At 36.4% G+C, this 20,542-nt stretch overlaps 1 protein-coding gene across 10 annotated transcripts in view; it reads left to right on the top strand.

The window, feature by feature from the left end:
* The window catches only part of CNTN4 (contactin 4), an 874,155-nt gene that overhangs the window by 370,370 nt on the left and 483,243 nt on the right, over window positions 1-20,542 (top strand). For 2 of the 10 annotated variants that reach the window (XM_070238577.1, XM_070238572.1), the window contains exon 1: window positions 15,344-15,607. The exons of 6 other annotated variants lie outside the window; for them this stretch is intronic. The gene's annotated coding sequence lies outside the window, so the exon portion shown is untranslated. Of the gene's footprint in view, window positions 1-14,881; window positions 15,278-15,343; window positions 15,608-20,542 lie in introns of those variants that run through there. 2 more of the 10 variants (XM_014731451.3, XM_070238575.1) reach the window with 2 other exon arrangements.

Genomic DNA, 20,542 nt, shown 5'->3' with positions numbered 1-20,542 from the left:
TTCATATTGAGATAATGTAAAAGTTCTTGGAAAAGTGTAGAATACTACTTATATATAATATGTTTTCTACTAATAACATTGCCTTGATCTAAAGCAAAGTTTCTGAACTGAAAGTCTGTGAATTCCTTGATATTTTATGAAAAATTGTAATTGCGGGTACAACTTTTTTTTTCTGGGGAGAAGGTCTTTTAAATCCTCAGCAGAATCTAGATATCAGAGATAGTGTCCAAAATAGGCAGATGATGTTTTTCTAGAGAAGGGCCTCTTGTGTTGCAGAGCAGATAAAGTAAAAGATTATTTGAAATCCCCCTTCAACATCGTAGTCAACATTTAATAGCCATCTCTAAATATCTAAAATTGACAGGTCTTTCAAGTTCTCATTTCAAACACCACTTCCTCCCCGAAACATTTTTTAAAATGCCAAGTAGGAAATAATCTTTCCCTTTTCTAAATTCCCATAGGGCTTTAATAAATACTCTCTTAAAATACATATCTATATGTTTTATACTTCTCTACTGGACTTCAAATTCCTGGAAAGCAAAGTATCAAGTTTAGACCTATATTAAATCCCTAGTCACTTACACATATGACTTAGTTAATACGTCTTATGCTTGTTAATTAGGTCATATTCAGTTAATATGACTTATGCTTGGTGGATGAATAAATTCCTTGAAATGCTTGCTTATTTTAGTGGTGTATACAGTACATTTTTTATATAGCTCTGGTCTAAAAAGTAGCAAACTTCAGCCTCAAAAGTAATTTAATAGGAAAGGCTTCAAGTTGCATCCAGGGTTCAGCCACTGGAACATGGTACAGAGAGGGAGCAGATGGTGATCCACAGAACATGCTGAAATGCAGAGCTCGTAACTTATCTTCTGTCCCTAACCATCCAGATGACCATAGGAGTTAGATTTGTACATGGGCTTGTTGAGAAAAGTTAGACTTAGGAAGATGTAAACAATTTTCTACCTGGGAAATATCAGTTGTTACCATACTATACTTTCTGTGTATAAGTTATAAAACAAAGGAAAGTTGACCAAATGTGTTACCTTCAGATACAAACTCAACTTTTCATGTCATCCAAAAATACATTGGCACTGCAAAATTCTACCAGTAAGAGAGCCATTTATTCTTGATGACATCTGATGTGCTTATAGGCAATTTTAATTTAATTATACTTTGTTGCTTTTCATCAGCTCATTTTGTTTTTACTGATGTATTGAACATTATTAGATATTCCAGGAAAATCCTGTTTGAGGATTTTATGAGGCTTAAGATCAATGCCCTTCTTTCGCTACAAAGTTCAGAATCAACTGAGAAACACTCTTAGCAGTCAGACTAATAGAAGTAAAAATTTAACACTTATTACTGATAAATTGAAAGATATGGCATAGATTTGTTGACAGGCAGGTTTCTAGTAATTCACCCCTGAATTAAACAGATTTACTCATGCAGTTACTTAGGTACCTGGACAACTTTAGTCACCTGGACCCTTTCCCAAAGGAGCAGGGTCAGTGCTTCCTGGTCAGAGAGCAGAACAGAAGGCACCATTTCCCAAGGTAGGGGTTTCCAAAGACAGAATAGAAGGAGCTGAGATGCTTATGTTCTATTCCTTCTTCCCAACTCACAGGGGAAGTCCAGGAGCATTGCTTTACCATTATCCCTCCAAATAAGAGCAGGTGGCGTGGGTGATAAGTGTTCCCCCTTCCTACTAATGCTGTTGATGTCATCATCTTCTTCTCACCAATAATCTAAAAATTTTATAGGACAATCATTCCTATTGAATAACATATAAAATCGTTAACTTGAAACCCAGGATCCCTGTGATCTGGCCCCAGAGTATCTAAAATCTATACCCCATAGTTTGCATGCCATAGCATTTTTTTCCTTCAAATAACTTACTCATTAGCTTGTCTTTGGAAAAACCAGAATTTGGTACATTTTCATATCTACTGTTAGTGATTCTTCTATTGTCATATGCAGTGAACAATTTAATGCTGTTTGTTCACAAGCATACACATATAGAAACCTAAGCCATTTCAGTAAGAAGGGTTTTGAGAGGTGGAGTGGGTTTATTCTTGCAAGACCCAAGTGAAGTAATGCCAGCACTATGGCATATGAAAATTTCACTTATTGTTTTCTATTAATGTTGCTTATTAGTGATTACTTCTTTAATATTTTTCTCATGTTGTCTACCCTGTTGAATACTGAAGAGCCAAAATTTGTTATTCCCTATTTTGTGACTCTTTTTTATTTCTTATAGAGTACTTAAAAGAGTCTATAATTATTGAATTTACTTATTGATTACTTACCTGTTGTCTTTCTCCCTCCCCAGGATATAAACTCCATAATTGTTGCTATCCATTTGTCTGGCTCACCAGCAACCAGCACGTTGATTTCCATCCAATAGATAATAAATATGAATTGAACAAATGCTTTCATTTATTCACTTGCTCGCTTGTTCTTGCTCCCTCTCTCCACCTCTCTACCCCACCAATAATCAGTTGTTCTTTGAGATAGAAATAGATGAAATAATTTCAAATGCCCCATTGGAATATAATAAGTCAATATCAGTGAAAAGTTATTTATATCATGGGGTACTAATATATAGCCAATTCATTGAATATTTCTATATTATTTCTATTTTTATGTTAGTTATCACAAATGTATATAAATACTTACTATATGGAATTTGATACGTGCTTAGTAAATACTTATTGCATTTGTGAAAGTATTTTAATTAATAACTGAAGTTTAACAGGAGCACAATTTCTGGGTTACATGGTAATTGCAGTGTAATTATTTTAGAAAGTACCAAAATGTTTTCCAGGAAGGCTGTACCATTTTACTTTCCCGCCAGCAATGTATGAGTGATCTAGTTTCTCCACATTTTCCCCACATTTAGTGTTTTCACTATTTTTTATTGTAGCCTTTCTGATATGTGTGTTTCATTATGGATTTCATTTGCATTTCCCTAATAGCAAATGATAGTGGACATCTATTCACGTTATCTGTCTATCCTCCTCAGTGAAATGTCTGTTTGTGTGTGTTTGCCCATTTTCTAACTGCGTTATTTTTTAAGAAACTTTTAAGGCTTAGAATTCTTTATATGTTTATAGACAATAGTCCTTTTATGAGGATGTAGTTTGTCTTTTCATCTTCTTAACAAGGCATTTCTCAGAGAAAAAATTTTAATTTGATAAGATCCAATTTACCAGTTTTCCGTTTTGTTAACCATGCTTTTGGTGTTAAGTCTAAGAACTCTTTTTTTTTTTTTTCTTTAAAGATTGGCACTTGAGCTAACGTCTGTTGCCAATCTTCCTTTTTCTCTTTTTCTTCTTCTCCCTGAACCCCCCCCCCCCCCAGTACATAGTTGTATATTCTAGTTGTAGGTTTGTCTGACTCTGCTGTGTGGGACGGCACCTCAGCATGGCCTGACCAGCAGTGCTAGGTCCTTGCCTAGGATCCGAACCCGGGAAACCCCGGGCCGCTGAAGTGGAGCACGCAAAGTTAACCACGTGGCTACGGGGCCGGCCTCTAAGAACTCTTTGACTAGCCCTAAATGCCAAAGGTTTTCTTTTACACTTTTCCTAAAACATTTACAGTTTTATATTTCATGAGTCTATGATCATTTTGAGTTAATGTTTGTATAAGGTGTGAGGTTTATGTTGATATTCATTCATCTATGGCTCTCCAGTTGCTCCAGCACCATTTTTTGAAAACGCTATCCTTTCTCCGTGAATATACTAAAATATATACTAAAAAACACTGAATTGTGCACTTTAAAAAAGTGGAATTTATAGTTTCTGGATTACATATCAATAAAACTATTTTTATAAACCTAGTTGGGCTTATTTGTGTGGGTCTATTTCTGAGTTCTTCATTTGTATCCATTTCTGCCTTTTGACTACAGCTTTCTTCTTGATGACCTACATTCTTGATATTATTTTTCATTGATTTTGAGTTAAATACTCTTTCTGAAAATGTCTTTACTTCATCACTCTTTCACAAAAGTTTAGCCAAATAAAAGTTGAATAAAACTGTAAAGTCATATCTTGGCAGTTATTTTACCTTAACATTTTGAAAATAGTATTATTCCATTGTGTTCTTGCCACTTCCTTGTGATGAGAAGTCTGCTTTCAGTCTAACTGTTCTTCCTTTGTAGGTGATCTGCCTCGTGGGGATCCTCTGCTTCACTAAAATGTGACTGCTTCATCGAGGCTTTGTTTTAATTGAACCTTCCCAACATTCAGTATGTTTCTTTTTTTCTGAAGACATCTTTTGATCTAATTTGAAAAATTCTCATCCATTTTTATTTGAATATTGTGTCTCCTGCATTCACTATTCTCAAATTCCCTACTCATTCTCTTCTACATGTGTCATGAGATCTTCTTCTTATTTTTCATTACTTTAGCTTAGTCTTTTGTATTCTGTGTGAGTTTCTCAGCTTTCACTTTTAACTCATGCATTTATTCTTAAAACTTGATTTGATCTTTAATCTTCCATTAAGATTTATTCCTTTATTCATTTGTATTGAAGTGTAATTTACATACACTGAAATACATAGACATTAAGGGTGCAGTTGATGCTTCTTTGCAAATATATATATATATATAAAAGTGTCAGCATCGTACCTATCGAGGTATAGAACGTTTTCATTCCTGTAGAAAGTTCCCTCATGTCCCACTTTTTCAAATCCACTTTTCTCCCCTCGAAATGTATAGATTTTTTAATTTGTAAATTTCTAATTTATCGTTTGTATAACTTTAAATACCTATTTTCTCATCTCTTTCAAATTTTTCTATTATTTTTAGTTCTTTGCATGCCAGTTCTCAATTGCAACTTCTGTTTATTCCTCCAGTTGGTTTTTCTCGCGTGGTGTAGTCTTCACAGGTTTTGTGTTAACTATGGGAGATCTCTGTCCTCAGGATGGTAGACGTATACCTAAATAGAAAGTTTAAATTCATTTCTCCTAGGTTCCAAGTGGGTTCATAGGGTTTTGCCTAGTTTTTGTGTTAACATTTCACCTTGTGATTACTCAATCACCACTAGGCAATATAAGTGTAGACTATATCTGTGCAGACTAAAGTAAAATTTCTTACCTTTGTATTGTTAACTTTGTATTCATTTTCGATTGCTGCTGTAACAGATTATCACAAATTTAGTGACTTACAAGAACATAAATTTATTCTCTTACTGTTCTGAAGGTCAGAAGGCTAAAATGAGTCTGAGGGCTGATTTCCTTCTGAGACTCTAGGGGAAAATTCTTTCCTTACCTTTTCCAACTTCTAAAGGCTACCTGTGTTCCTCCTTCCTCCATAATAAAAGCTAGCAACATAGCATCTTTAAAACTCTTTCTCTGTTTCTGTTGTCGTGTTGCCTTTTGTGCTTTCGATTTTAAGCCTCCTATCTCCCTCTTAGATAGACCCTTGTGATTACATTGGGCCCACCCTATAATCCAGAATTACGTCCCTGTGTTAGGATCTTTAAATTCATCACATCTGCAAAGTACCTTGCACCAAGTACGGTGACATATTCACAGTTTCTAGGGATTAGGACTTGGACATTTGGGGAAGGGGTATTATTTAGCCTACCTTGTCCCCCTCCCTGAAATTTTGAGCTAACACACTTCTTTAACACTTGCGTGTGCTGTCAGGTGAAGTTTTACTACTTTCTATCTGCCACATGTTGCAGACCTTCCAGCATCCATGTTTTAAGCAGAGATTTTAAAGTTTCAGCTTCATGCCTCATCTGTCCCTGTGGGGTATTAAAACTCATTCTCTAGCCCCCAGAGATGCTATTTTGCACAATTCCAGGAAGTGCATTCACATGATATGGTGTGTGAATGACACCTAGGGATGTGCAGCATGACATCCCAGCCAGCTCTTAGGGCTTGTATTACTGGACTCTCGACGATTGGCTTAACCTTACTACTCTGACTTGGCATGTTTTTTTCTTCTAAACTCAGCTATACACACGTGCAAACATATAATTTTGGTATTTTTCTTTCTTTATTTTAACCAGAATTTCTGTGACTCTTTAAAGCAGGAGGCTTGACCTATAATGTTGCTGGAACTTCACCTTTGTTTCATAGATGAACAAAGGACTACCCAGAAAAGTAAACTGGCTTACCTGAGGATACTTGATTAATAAATGACCAAATCAGGATAGAACCTTGGTGTCCTCACTGACATGTCAGTCTTACATGTCATCTTAAATCTTTAACAACTGTGCTTTTATTATTATCACCCCGTCATTATTAATACTCATTACTGAATTGTCAAATTATACAAGAACCTGATGAAAACCATATTATTACATGGTTTTGTAACTGCAGCACTTGTACAAATATCATTCATTTTCTTTAAACATTTATTGAGCTATACCACTGAGCTAGATGCTAGGTAAACAAAATTGAGTAGGACGTGATATCTACCTTGAGGAGGTCATAGTCTAGTAGAAGAAATGGCTGCATAAACAGATGATTACTCTGCAGTGTGCCTCAATATCTTGTGAACCCAAAAAAGACATAGTAAAGCTATCCTGGAGGGTGGGAGTGATAGGTAGGAGAGGAGAAAGAAGGGTTCAGAAATGCTTTATCTTAAAATAGTCATTATTGGATTGATGGGTGGCTAGGATAGAGGAATAAATAGATGGATAGTTATGTGGCAGAGATAGTTACTAGCAACATCACCATTTTATAGAAAGCAGACACAGAGAGGTTAAGTAATTTGTTCAACACAGTTAGTAAGTCGACAGTCTAGGGTACCAGACTGTCTGACTCCAGAATGTTCACTCATAAACTTTGATAGTTAGAACTACATCTATAAGATTGGAAGTATTTCCTGATGAGGGTATTTGGGGTGGGGAGGCATTATAGGCAAACATATATGCATAGATGGAAAACAACATGATGGAGTTTTCAAGGAAGGAAGAGGAAACAATCCTGCTTGATGCGTTGAATATAAAGCACAAATCAGTCAACAAAGGAGGACGTTACAGGGGACTTGGTGTGAATTGGTAGTGTTTGGGTTTTACCAGGTAGTTGGGAGGGGTCCACTGAAGGATTTTAACAGGAACATACTGAGTTTAGATTTCTGTTTTGGAAAGGGCACTCTGACACCAGTGTGGAGAATGGATTTCAACCAGGGCTTTTCATTTTTTCTTCATTTGCAGGTGAAAAATGCTACAACAAAATAGAACAGTTTAAAAATCAATAAATGGCACAATTTAAAATGTCTGAAAGGAACTCTGGCTCCTTAATATAGCATTCTGCAGAGGTTGAAAGTGACCCTAATCTCATAAATATAGTATTTTTAGCATTTGTAGGTACGGAAAGAGATGGCTCATTATTCAACTTAAGACATTACTAAGAAGAGTGATATCCAGGTTTATCCTGAAAATTTCCCTCTTCTCCTCAAAAAGAAGTGATTAATTTCATATTTTTCCTCTCATCTTTATGTTTTCTGGAACTGATAATAAATTTTAGTAAATAGTTTGATGAGTTGTCATTGGCTTCTGTTTCTGAGAAAACTGCAGAAACTTAATATTTCCTGAATGGCATCCATTACCCCCACTTTGAGTTTTGTTGAGAGTGTTGAGTAGGTTGGGATCCTTTAAGAAATGAAACTGGCAGATTATTGAGGTTTAAGAATCCAGGTTTTGGGGGACTTTTGTTGTGAGGAAGGTTAGCCCTGAGCTAACATCTGCTGCCAATCCTCCTCTTTTTGCTGAGGAAGATTGACCGTGAGCTAACATCTGTGCCCATCTTCCTCTACTTTATATGTGGGACTCCTGCCACAGCATGGCTTGATAAATGGTGCTTAGGTCTGCTCCTGGGCTCTGAACTGGTGAACCCTGGGCCACTGAAGCAGAATGTTCGACCTTAACTGCTACACTCCCAGGCTGGCCCCCAAGGATCCAGGTTTTTTGTAACCATCATTATAAAAATTGATTCAGTCGTGGTTCATCAATGTATGCTAAAATGACCAGGTGAAGGCTATTAGAGAAAATGATATTTATATGGTCTCAAAGTATTCCCCAAATATTACTTACTAGTTACAAAAGCAATGTGATACCTTTACATTTATAACAGAGAAATCTGGTGATCAAACTGAATACCACCAATAGCAGGAAAAACTGACAATACCTCCTCCTAATGCAATGAACTAAGGATACGATGTCACCCATACATAGATTATATAGTAAATGCTGTTTTTGTATCAGTGTTAAATTTGTTGGATTGGTTAATTGCATTGTGGTTATATGGGTGGAAGTTACTGTTCTTTGGAAAAACATTTGGTGAAACATCATGTTGTACACTCTAAATATTTTACAGTTTTATTTGTCAATTATACCTCAATAAAGATGAAAAAACATTATTTGGTGAATTCTTAGGAGAATTATTTAAGGATAAAGTGTCATGATGTCTGCTACTTACTCTTGAATGATTCAGAAAAAAGAGAATACAACAGAGAGAGAGAGTGAAGGAAGAAAGGAAGGAGAGAGAAGAGAGAATAAAAACAAAAAGCAAACATCAAAATGTTTATGTTAGTTCTAGGTAAAAAACATATGAGCTTGTACCACTCTTTCAAGTTTTTTGTAAGTTTTTCCAAAAAAATTGGAGGTATAAGGGATTCCAGGTGTTCAGGCTGAAACTGAGGCTCTTGAGTATTGTCCAAAGTTATTCATTTCATATGTTATTTTGGATCAACCCTTCCCAACAGTTTCAAGGTTTAATACATTTACTTTATTTTATACCAGCCTGTTTTAAATATTCAAACTTAGAACCACTGGTTTATGGTAGGCAAAACACTTAGGACTATTTTCAGTTATATGGTGATTGGAAAGGAAAAAATTGTCAACAAAGAAAATGTTCTTCATAATAAAGTTTAAAAAACCCATATCTGCCATTTTTTAGCTATGAGCCCTTGGACAACTCATTCAAATCTCGGCCTCTCGATGTCTTCATCATGAAATAGGAATAGTAAAGATACTACCTCATAGGGTTGTGGGGAAGATTAAGTTAGATAATCCATGTAAAGTGCATAGCAGATTCTGAAACATAGTAAACAACCCAAATTAAGACAGCCCATGGCAGAAAAAAATGTATCTCTGGACAAAAGTCATCCTTCTGCTTTCTTCACTGTTCAGAATAAATCTGTAATACCCATCCCCTAAAAAATAAATAAATAAATTACAAATTGTTTTAAAATTGCAAAGACCCAAATAAATATATCATATAGCATAAGGATGAATATATACTTTAAAATTACATATGATTATGTGGTTATATCGTGTAGATTGCAAAAACTTTAGATTCCTAGAATTAAAGGTTAATTTCTCTGTATTTGTCATTTGCTTGCAGTGTTTCTACATCATATAAACAAAGAAGGTAGAAGGATATGAATCTAGATGGAGGTTTCCCTGAAAAGAGCTTTTACAATTTCTAAAGAGAATTTTGAACTCTGCCTTAATCTCTGATTCACGTGTGTTCTAAAATTAAGCCTATTCCTCTGGACCTGGAAATCCATTTGGGAAAAAAACATTAACCCATTTGCTTTAAGCATGTAGGAAGGAAAGCAGGCATCTTATTCCTCTATTTCACTCCATAAAATGTAGGGATAGTCTTTGCCCGTTCTAATCAGACACTCACTTTTTTCCTAATTTAACCCTGCGGTAAACTTAAATACTGAACTTTTGGGGTTTAGCTCTGCTTCTGCCAGTGTTCATCCTTTGGGCATCTCCTTATCTTGTTCCATCTGCAGCAGATCTAAGGGGAGATAGTTTCCCTTTAAGAAACAAAGGTGAGCTGTGACTCGCCTCAGGTAAAAGCCTGAACAAGGCTTTTTGCAGTTGATAGAAGGGATGCCAAAGAATAAAATGAAAAGCCTCTGCCATCCACCTAGTGCCTACACTCCCTGGAGCTGACAAAAGAACTCAGCACAGAGCTGAAGAGTCCACAGGACACTACATTAGTGATAAAGCTGATTATAAATAATAATGACCTTAGTGGATGATGAGAAATGCAGTAAACTTTTTCTGAGCCAGACGGGATGATGTAGGGGATACAATATAAATGCATAAAGTCTGTAAGGAAAGCAGATGCTGAGAGATTTTATTTCTCTCCCCAATAATTTAAACGGACAATGAATTTAGTAGGTGCTCAATAAATTTTTGTTGCACAAGTAAATAAAAGAGGTCTAACAACTGAGTTCCTAATGAAAGCCCATGAATTGAAGCATATTTGCATTTAATCTCAACTCTTTTAAAACTATAGATTTCAGGAGAAGATCAGATTCCTGATATGGGAGCATACTAAAGGATACCCATTTGTTTAGGGACAATCACTGAGATAGAAAGAAAATACGTATATGGAATTACTTGCAGCTCAACTTGTCAAAAAGTCATCTTGATTGGTTCCCATGGTGGGGAGGCGGGATGGAGAGGATAACAGAGATTGGATTGAGATTAATTCTTCTTGGTTATATTTGGTTTTGTGAGAAGCAGGAGAGAGAGCAGAGGGCCATGTTGGGTACTTGTTCTAACTTTTTTTTTTTTTTTTTTTGGTGAGCAAGATTGGCCCTGAGTTAACATCTCTTGACAGTCTCCCTCTTTTTGTTTGAGAAAGATTATCCCTGAGCTAAAATCTGTGCCAGTCTTCCTCTATTTTGTATATGGGACGCTGCCACAGCATGGCTTGATGAGGGATGTGTAGGTCCATGCCCAGGATCTGAACCTGTGAACCCCAGGCCACTGGAGCCGAGCGCACAAACTTAACCACTACACGACTGGGCTAGCCCCCCTGACTTGAATTTTCTACTTAGTGATTATGCCACTAGCCATTTATTCTAAGGTCCATGTTTGTTTGTACTGATAGACTTGGAATTACAGAACTTTCTGGGCTTTTGAACTAGCTTGTTGTAGTGAATGTGGTAATTTTGTGAAAGCATACTTAAAAGTCTAAAGTAACTTCCAAAGCAAAACAGTCAGTTTAGTATTGCTACTGTAGCTATATTTAGAGCAACACCATTTCAACTTGGTCAGTTTTTAATCTCAGCTCTGAATTCTTAAGAATTTTATGAGGACCCCTTCGTGCTTCCTGTGAATCAGGGTTTCTCATATGTGATATGTTGGGACAGATAATTTTTGGGGAGGGGCTGTCCTGTGCATTGTAGGATATTTAGCACTATCACTGGCCTATACCCACTAGATACCAAAGCACCCCCATCCCTAATGGAATCAAAAACCAGTCTTTCAAAACTCTCTGTTTTTGTTGAAATAAAATCAGAATCTTCTGAGAAAAAGGATTTTTGTTCTCTTTTCAGATAATAAGAAAATTGCTATGTGTTCTTTAGCCAATATAATAAGGATAAATATCAGTTCTACCCCAAAAAAGGAAATGAGAAATACCACTTAGAAAACAGTTTGTCTACAGTTTCTCCTTCTCCCTCCCTCTCTCTTTCTTTCTCAAAACATGTGTACACACGCCTTAAATTAAAAGCTATTTTCTGCTAATGGTGACTCCAAATTTCTGAGCAGTTAGTGGTAGATAAATATTGAGGCCTATTGTATTTTTTTCTAGCTTATCGGTCAACTTGATGTCATTGTGATATAATTTTCAAAATGGGCTATTTTCTCTACAGACAGTTATAATTTTGTGACCATGGTCTCAATGCATCATTGCTGCAGTAATCAGATTACTTCCTGAAAAATGAATATGGCCACACACTTTCTCATGTGGATCCATACTTTTGGCTTGCTTCTTGATTATTTTCTTACTGGCTACATTGCTTTTGGTTGGAAAAGGAAGTCCAGGCAAACTGCTTAGATTATCATTCCAGTGGGTGCCCTGGGCAGCGATTCCTGAACCATCCATTCCTTTGAAATTTTGTTCTCAACTGGAGAAATGTCACAGTTCTCTCAGCTTTTAACTCTTTTAGTGAGAGAGGAAAGGGATAGGAAATATGAACACTTTCTAGAAGAAGCAATGAGCAATTGTATGCACATCAGTGACTTACTGCTGAAGATTCCAAAGTATTAAAAAATATTGATTAAGTCTCAACCTCTTGGGGAAATTGTTGACATAACTTTCATTTTGCCCTTAGATTTTCTGAAGCTGAGGGCTGTATTTAACTTGCTGAATCTTGTATTATGGCCAGAAAGAGATCTCAGGTCTCCATTCCCCAGGTTCTTATTAGACTTGACAACAGTGTTGCTAAAATTGCAGACTCTTCAGAGTCCCAAAGAGATGCAGTTTCTTGCAATTTCCATGTGAAGTCTAAAACAATCTCTGTATAGATTTTGACTTCCGAAATATATTCTGGGGTAATATATCAGGTTCTACTGTCTTTGTGAAGACAATTTCTTTTGTTAGCATTTACTAATTATTTTGGTCTTTTTCTCCCTCTCTTTGCTATATTTCTTTTGACATTGTTGGCTTTGACCTTAAAAGAAAAAGAAATCAGACATTTTCCAGATTTAAGCTTTTCTTATAAACCACCTCATGTTTTAAATGTTATGTCTTGGGGGAGAAACCTATGAGGAATTGATGGAAGTTAAAAATTTTTAGTTAATAATTATCACCTACCATTAGAAACAAGTGCAAATCACATGATGTCAAAGTGAATCTATCACGTACCATAATCAGAGATAAATCAAAGCAATTACCAGGCAAACAGGGATTGAATAGAACTTAAAAACCAATTAAACTATTTATTTCGACTGTACCACTGAATAAACAGTTTAGTATTTTAATTTGCTCCTCTTTCTATTTGCTTTAGCAATGTGTTTGCTAATATAACTGAGATGCACAATTGCTATTTAATTAACCTATTTTTGTCAGCACCTCACAAGTTTCATGAAGTAGATGTGCCAAAGTCTCAAATATAATGAGCCAAATAAAAATAACAAACCTGAAATTTGTGCCATTTTACAAATGATGCCAAATTGCAACAATACCCAAAGAAGCAAAGAAACGGTTTACCTTATAGAAATTGGATTTAAAATACTTGAAAAAACATGTTGAACTAAAACTTGGGTAACCAAAATTACCCAGAAGTTTAGTAACATTTTTAAAAAGTTTAATTACACTGTTTTATTATCCCCTACTTTGTGTATTTTTGCTCTTAAGTATTGGTAATAAATCTACTTGAGGCCTTGTATCTGGTTTGGAATAACTGAGTTGGTAATAGACACAAGAAGGTCTGGTAGCATGCATCTTTTACAAAATCCTGTGTCTTTGGGTGAACTACTTTTCGAGTTACTGAGTTGGGCACCATGAAAGTGTCAATCCATTTTCCTTTTATTCCCTAAGACCAGTATCAAAACCCTAAGATACTTTGGATTGTCTTGACCTTGATGACACACATTTTTCCACAAAAAATGACATAACCCAGAATGTGAAAAGAAGCCTCACGTTTCTCTACCTTTGGATGGTAGGAGTATATGAAAGTAAGATGGGAAAAAAAATGTTTTCAATTAAAAAATAGAAATTAAGATGGAATAATTCAGTTTAAATATAAAAAGACCCTTACCCCACACATCACTGTACCCTGGTGATTGGCACCATGAAGACAACCACTCTGACTGGACTTCTGGCTCTTCATCCAGATGTTTTGCTCTCAGACATAGTTAGTGTGGAATTAGATAAAACCATTTTCTTCCTAACCTGTCTTTTTTTCACTATCACACATATATAATTTACTCACACTTACTGATCACAATACCTCCAGTTCTCTAAAACAGCTGCTTATTAGCCCATTTATGATGGGACACTCACATGTAACTGTCCCTCTAAATTTGGGACAGTTAAAAAAAATGCATAGCTTTATTTCATTCCCATTCCTCTGGCTGCTGTTATGAAGTGTAAGCACCCTTCTAATGGAGGGCCACTTTCTAGCTCTTAGAACAAATAGTAGAATGCCATGTCTGCGAGAGTCCTCAGAAATCTGGACCAAGGTCCTGTTATACAGATAAGAAATCCGGTCACTTGATTTTTACAGCAAGGTGAAGGTTAGGACTCAGACTTTCTGGCTCCCTAAATTTCCTCCCATCTTTATCACACAGGCTTATTGACTACGGCTGCCATGTGTGAAGGAACTTTAAATCATCACAAGGGTACCTTAATCGCAGCCTTTTCATGAGTGACGCAAGAGATGACTCTCCTTTCTCTGAAAAGGAATGTGTTACATCCTTAACCCAGACTTGCTTAACTGAGGTCAAATTTACATAAACAAATGTCTTCCTGGGCTAGCAGTGAGCGTGTATGGGCAGAGGCTGGAGTGACACCATTTTGGTAAAGTGCGGAATACACGCTCTGTTTAAAAGTGTTCACATTCAAATTCTAAAATCTCTCTCTCAAACCAAACATGTCCACAGGCTACTAGTTTGCAACTCCTACTGCAGCACCATGCAGGCAGAGAAAATAAGAGAGTGCTTTCACTAATGCCAGCAGAATCAACATCACAGTTCCTTTTAGAATACTTGGTGTCCCGAGTATCCGGCCAAACCCTCTGCTTTGAATGCCCTGGACTTCCAGTACTCAAGAAGAAGCATGTCTCTGGGGATGTAAATCGCCCCCATAGAGACCAGCTTTAGTCCTACCAGTCTCCACCCCAAAGACTAGACCTGCAAAGAATATACATATGCACATCTCATAAAATCCATAGGAGAAATGATGCTACAGCCTGTAACCTTCCTTCAGAAAAAACCCTAACAGACAAACCAAATCACAGGGCAAACCCACCATACGTACCGAACAAGCAGTGTAATTATATTCTATAGTTGAGGAATTACATAAATTGCCCATTGGGAAGGAAGCCTTAATCTCTACTCCTCCCTTGAAATCTATAAACAGCTGTGCGAGTCTCCGTGCATTTTTGAAAGGGTGAACACATTTGATCGGGGAACCAACTTGATTTCCTAATCAGGTTCGATATGAGCAGAGCCAGTTAGAGATGTGTGTGATTCTCTCAGTGTACGTCTTTGATTCATGCGCTAATTATGTCGATCCTTTGGGGAACACAACCACAAAGCTGGGTCCTCCTTGATTAATGCTGGCTGAGAGCCATGCAGTGCGCAGCGGAGAGCAGTTCTGCATCTCTAGTCCCAGCTGAGAATATGGTCCCATTATCTCCCAGCTGCCTAAGCAATCCATAAGGGCCTGTTCTGCGTGGATGAACAGTGTAGTGGAAGCAGGGACTTGCTGAGAGCTGAAATCTCTGTTTGATTTGCTGTAACATGTAAAGCGAAACTGGGACATTTTACTTTACAGTCTGTAAGTACCAGGTTTTCTTCCCCCTCTTTCTCCCTCCAGCTCCATGTGAATGTGACTTTGCAAGCTGCATTTGATTTTCTGTTCCTTCGCTCTTTGTTGAACCAAGCTGGTGAGATAGTGTAATCTGTTTAGAGCTTGCTGCTTCTGTCAGATCTCTTTCATAATTGATTCATACAAGGAAATAAGAGACCTTTCAGAATGCTTTTATAGAAGTTAAAAATGATTGGCTTTGTTTTTAATTTGGAAGCCTGGGTGCATTGTTTGTGGTGCTCAGGATGCTTAGAGCATGTATTTATCTTCGTCTGTATCTCTGGCTATTGCAAGAAAAATGTAAGTAAAAGTAATGTGTATGTAAAGAGATCATTTTACTTGCAGTCCCATATAAAAGAAGCATGTGTCAGTATTCCGAGAATTTATTTAAGATAGTTTATTTTGTAGCTCTCTACTGCCACTAAGAAATGCAGAAACAGGAAAGTTTCTCTTGTTTTTTTAGGGGCATGCTGTTTAGAAACTTTACTGGGGGTCAGGGGGTGGGCAACTATTAGGAATATTTGAAAATATAAACCGTATATCTCCTTTTTCATTCCAAGGGACAGTTTAAAAATAAGAGTCTATGTTTAGCTTATTTTTGCTTTTAATGTACCACTTTTATGAAGTGATGTAAATTTAAGGAAGCAAAAAATATCACTTCAAATCTGAGTTCATTTATCTTTCATGTGTCTCCAAATGCAATCTACCAAGTAAATGTTTGTTATCCATGCAAGATGAATTGATCATAAAAATAATATCAGGAATTAATATTGTTAATAATGTTTGCCTGGTGACTTTCAAATGATCAATGGCTTAGTGAAATTAAAGATTGTTATCACTGTGGAAAGGGATATGTGGATTTTTTTGTCCGAGTTTCCTTAGCCTACATATAAATCACAATTTTATTCCTGGACTGAAAGTAGAACAACTGAGCTGTTATAAGAATATAACTTGGATATAAGAGGCTTGAACCACTTGAACCAGTGGCCAGAGCTGATGTGGACCAAGGGGAACTTGAAATCATTCATACCTGAAAAGGGGAATTGGAGTGCCCTCACTGAGCTCGAGACCATGGAGCCGGAGGATCCTGTAATTCCCAGAGTGGAAATACCATTTTTCTGAATAGGTAGTAAGTCTCAAAGCAGAGAAAAAACACAGACTGTAAAGTATGAAAGTGTCTCACTGGTGAGGGTTCTCATTAGATTTGGTTGAAGGGAACGATGCAGAGAGAGAAGACTCAAAATCAATGATTGTCTACATGACCATAGGCATTTTCAGAGCTTGAGGTTTGGGGGGGAAAAGGTAACGAACCAATAAAGAACGCTTAACATCTGGTGAAATGAAGCACAAGGAGAATGGTTGTGGTACCTCTGGGTAATGGATATGCCCACAGCTGTTTTTGAGGAGAAGACTGTTCTCTGGAAAAAAGTGTGTTTAAAGGTTTGAAATACTGAAATCTGAAATAAAGACAAGTGGTTTTGATGGTTACATTTCCCTAAACAAAAGAATGGCCTCATGCCTTCTTCCAAAACTGAGCTGACTTTTGTGAGTGATAGTTACTGAGGAAGCCTCAGCTATATTTTAAATAATTGTTGGTGTTTTTCTAACCAGTGCAAGTATATCATCTTGCAAAGATGCAATCATTTTGAAAATGGTGACAAGAGCAGAAATAGAGGTAGTTAAGGTCCAATGCTTGTTTCTTACAGATGTTTGTTTTGTGTCTACCTAATTTGATAGATGCTATTTTCTTTTGAATTCTAATATTTTTGTCTGACTCTTGAATTGCCTTTATTTTTAATATGTAGCAGGAACTTTTGCCTTGTAGAGAAGTATCTTCCTGAAGTAAAGTATGATTTTTATTTTCCATTCAAACATTTAGAAATTGCAACTCCTATAATGTTAAAACATTTTTGTGGCTAGTCACCAGAAAGCTCCAAGAGGTATTTGCAAGATTTATAGTGTGCTCCTATTACTTTAGAAATGATTTGATTATTTTCTAAAAATTGGGACACTATCTCCCTAGTTGTGTTTAATCTGTAGAAAAGGGGATTGAATGCTTTAGGGTTAGTTTGGGGTCTGGTCATTTGACAGATGGGGAAGCCAGATGGATGTTACATTTACCTTGTAAGAGCTGCTTTGAAAGCCATGTTGATTTAATTGGTCTTCAAAATAAATTTAAAATGCTATAAAAGATAATAAAGGAAAAGTCTTGCATTTTGTATATAACAATAGTATGTCTCTGTATGTGTTTGCATGCATGCAAATCCACCTAACAACCTTGTATACAATTTCTGTACAACTCCAAGGACAGCACTCCCTCAGCATTGAGAAGGTGCTGGGGTTACGCAAAGTGGAAAGAGTTTGTGATAAGGAACAGATCAGCACAGTAAAGCCCCTTGGCAGTCTTGCTTTGGGCCCTTGGCAGGCTGTTCTGTCTGTCCCCAGAGCTGCTGGGCTAAGCATAAAACGAACTTCACAGCATCCTCAGCTGCCTTTCTAAGTAGCTTCTCTTTGCACACGCGTTGCACCCTAGCCCTCCTTGACAAGTTGGACCAGCAAATGTGAGGTGAGGAATGAAGCTCTGTAAACTGTCTCCTCAATAAGTTCAAAAGTGAATGTAGTTGAATGAAAAAAAAGGAAGTTAATAACCCTAAAAATTTTGGATGATTTGAATGTTAGCAAGCTTTGAAGAAGCATTGTCGAAGTGTCCGCTCTGTAGGTTATCTTCAGTAACGTAGAAGCTCAAGTTAACCTCTTTTAAGTTGCTGTGCAAGCTCTAGCAAGCCACTTCACCTCTCTGTGCCTTGGTATCTCCCTATAAAATGAGGTATGACTTCTAAGATACTTTCTAGGTTAGGAAAGTCTATGATCTCATGACAGTTCATTCTAACTTCTCACTCCTGGAAAACCCTTTAAATTGCCTAGATACTGAATGAAACGTGATATAATTGTAATCAGAAGCAAAATGTTACTAAGATTCTTTCTTTCTTCCCCTCTTTCTTCCCCTCCCTTCCTCATTCCATCCCTTCTCCCTCCTTCTCCCCCCCCCCCGTTCCTTCCTTTTTCTTTCTCTCTACCCTATCCCCTCCCTCTCTACCCTGTGCCCTGTTATCCTCTTCTCCTTACTCCCTATCTCTGTTTTTCATTAGAGAGTTCTTCTAAAGTCAAATAGAAACAAGGTTGGAATTGTCTGGTTCTTTTGCATTATTTATTTGTTTGCCACCTTCTCTTAAGAGAGGTCATTGAGGTATGTTATATACTGCTCTGTTGTGTAATACATTTACTTAGTCCTAGGCACATGTGTGCAGATGGGACTCTGAAAGCTATGGATGTGTATGTATGTGTGTATAGATTGCCCATGTTAATTTTTAAAGTAAGGTAATAGTTTATCTTATATTCTAAATTAAAGGTGATTAAGGAGGATTCATCCAAATGTATTAAACTTACAACATTTAACTTAAAAATAACACAAACAAATTCACAAATGAGAGTCTGTTTCAATGTTGTAGAGCTTGATTTTAAGAAAGGGAAAAAAAAGTATGCCAAAGGATTTCATTTTTCCCCAAGAAATGATAGTCTTGTTAAACAGTATGGAAAATAAAAGCCATAAATGATTTCATTAAGAAATATATACCTGGCAACATAATCAAGTGAGCAACTTTGTGTAATCCAAGTGAGTTACAAAAATAACTTTATCAAAATCTTTGCTTACAATGCATTTTTTGTGATCTCAGAACTGTTGATTGCTAGGTAAGTCAGTTAAAAACAACAACTGATGAGGTTACTAAACCCACCACTAATGATTCTGGAGCTTCTTGATGTGTTTATACCAGATTGTGACTAAATTTTGTTTGAACATCTTCACTACATGTAGTGGAAGAAGCTGAATTAGTTTCAGAATTGCTATTTGTAGTATAAGGATAGCAGTACTTTTTATTTCACTATTAAAATAAAAATACACATTAGCTGGATAGCTGGAAGGGTACAAAATAATTACAGGCTAATATTCTACTAAATAGTTGATAATATTTATATTATTTTTAACTAGTAATGAACCCTAAGATGGATGATAAGTGGCCATTTGATGGCAGTAATAGCTTGGTTGGTCTCTCTTTTTTATTCTAGAGCAGAGTAGTGTTATGACAGCTTTTAAATGTAAATTGGAATATTAATTTTTCTCTCATATTTTACCACAAGAAAATCTCTGTGTATGTGTCTAACTATTCTGGAGTTTGAATATTAATGTTATTCCTTATTGAATTTGTAGACTGTATTTGATATGATTAATACAAAGTATAAAATTAATTTTCCAAATCTCATAAAATTGGGTAGATATCCTGGCTTTTTAGGCAGCAGGTCCTGTTGTAAGTAGAATCAGTAATGTGAAATAATTCCTCTGTTTTATACTCGTGCATCCTTCCATGACCAAAATGATTTTGTACTTGGGACTATTTCTATGCAAAAAATATAATAGTGACAGATATGTTTGATAATTTGTGGCTGTCAAATCCTTGATTATAAAGTTACTAGGCAGCTTTAGGGGCACTGCTTTTGGTTTTAAACCAGTGCGTCTAATGACTTGAGATGTTCAATTCAAAATCACTTAGTTAATAGCTCCAGTGGTTTATCAGACTGTTTTATTGTGTAGTTAAAAAGGTAAAGTTGTAAATTAGACTTAGATACAGCTTTAGGTTCTGTATGTGGTTTCACATGCCTTCACCTATACTCCAAAGTTGGAATGAGAGTCTTTCTGCATATTAGCATGAAATTTCTGTGTTGTTTCAAGGAAGGAACAGGATGATTTAAGATTGAAAGGGGCACATCAGAAGGAGCTGCAAAGGAATAAAGTATTTCTATGGTTAGATATAAAATGCAGAGTTACAGATTCTGAGGATGTGACAGAATTTAGAGAAGCTGACTGAGCCAGGCAGTTGGCAAAGGGGACTAAAGGAGACAGATTTAAGGCTTGCCAGAAGCAAACCCTATATCAAGGGATAGAAATTTGAGTGCCCTGCAAAAAAAAAAAAAAAAAAAAGTAAATAAGGAAGTAGAGGAATGAGGGTATTGTGGTTGAAAGGGATGTGGCTTCATGCTACAAAGAAAAACTCTATGAGGGAGTGAAATACATCAAGTGTAAGGGGACTGGAACTAATTCCAAAGTAGTAGGCATGCATATTGCTAAGTTACTGGGCTAATGATTAAGAAATTTAAATCAATGAAGAGATACATGGAAAA

This window comes from Equus caballus, chromosome 16, assembly GCF_041296265.1.
Source record: "Equus caballus isolate H_3958 breed thoroughbred chromosome 16, TB-T2T, whole genome shotgun sequence".
In the NCBI taxonomy this organism is placed as follows: Eukaryota; Metazoa; Chordata; class Mammalia; order Perissodactyla; family Equidae; genus Equus; species Equus caballus.
Note: the sequence above shows the minus strand (reverse complement) of the source record. Positions and strands in the feature narration are given on the sequence as shown.